Here is a 1,349-nt window from a genome sequence, read left to right on the forward strand (position 1 = left end):
GCGCACATTAAAAGCCAGAGCAGGCTGGCTTTTCTGCCATTTCCGAACCTTTAACGCACTGATAGATGGGGGTTCCGGCTTCTGTCTAACACTTCTGATAATGCTGACATTACTGTAGGAGCGCTAACGATGTCATTTAAAATATTAGTTGCCTCTGTGAGTCGCTGCCGCTCAGCTATTTTTCTGTCTGTGAAAACCCGCCTTCTCCTGCCTGGGGTCCAATCAGAAACTGAAATCTTAAGTTAACTTGCGAGAGACTTTGATAGCGTACATAAGAGTTTGATAGTATACATGTGAGAGAGTTTGACAGTAGGAGGGTTTGACATATGTGTAAGAGAGTATGATAGTACATGTGAGAGGGTTTGTAAGTTTTGTCCCATGGGGCCTCTCATACCTGTCCTTCATATTTTCATAGCCTCCCACTTCCTTGAAAGCTGAGCATTAGACTGAAGTTTATGCTTCAGTTTCTCAATAATATAATAAAACAAATGTGGGTCCAAAGTAAAATTATAAATAATGATTACTATTTATTACCAAAACCCATGAGAACGAAGGATCTAATAAGCATGATGACGGTCTGTAAGGTGTCTGTGTACATCACTGCAGCCAGTCCACCTGAGATAAAACATGATGTTAGCAACCTGCAATGTTTTTGAGAGTATTATTTGAGAGAATGTGATTATTTTATTTTTATGGAGATGTTCTAAAAGATACATTTAGTTGCATTATGTCGTGCAAAACAGCAACTGAGAACAATTTCAGTACTTGCTATAGTCCAGTGGTTTCAAAAATGTTTGAAAATGGAAAAAGAAGGGGGTTGGAAATATCTTTTTTTGTTTTTATATGGTTTCATATTTAACCAGCAAAGGACAAACAAGATGGTTGTAAATTCCCCCAGAATGTATGTGTGCTACCTCATTCATCGACTTCAGCTGGTTTTCTCATAATGTGTGCTCAAAGTTCACAAGGGCTGTCACTTCTAACTTCCATACACCTAACTGTGTGTGTTGTTTTAGGTGTTAATGAATAAAGTCATTTCAGGGACAGAGTGTTAGGAATTATTAGAAAGAACTCAGACTCCAACTTTTTCCAGGTAAATAACTTTTGTCATGTCCCTCTTTCATAATGACTTAATGTGGCATCTGGTGATATAAACAGCAATTGTCTGTAAACTTGAAGTAAAAAGGAGTTTATGTTTTCAGTCACAAAAGAAGGGAACTTAAGATAAAACAAATTATCGCCAAATGTATGTGTGCAGTTTCACAATGAAAATTAGCCAAAAAGTAAATTTTCTAACTTAATGGGATAATAAAAAGAAGCCAATTTGAAGCTATATATATATATATATA

Source organism: Poecilia formosa, unplaced genomic scaffold (genome assembly GCF_000485575.1).
Source record: "Poecilia formosa unplaced genomic scaffold, Poecilia_formosa-5.1.2 Scaffold1248, whole genome shotgun sequence".
NCBI lineage: Eukaryota > Metazoa > Chordata > Actinopteri > Cyprinodontiformes > Poeciliidae > Poecilia > Poecilia formosa.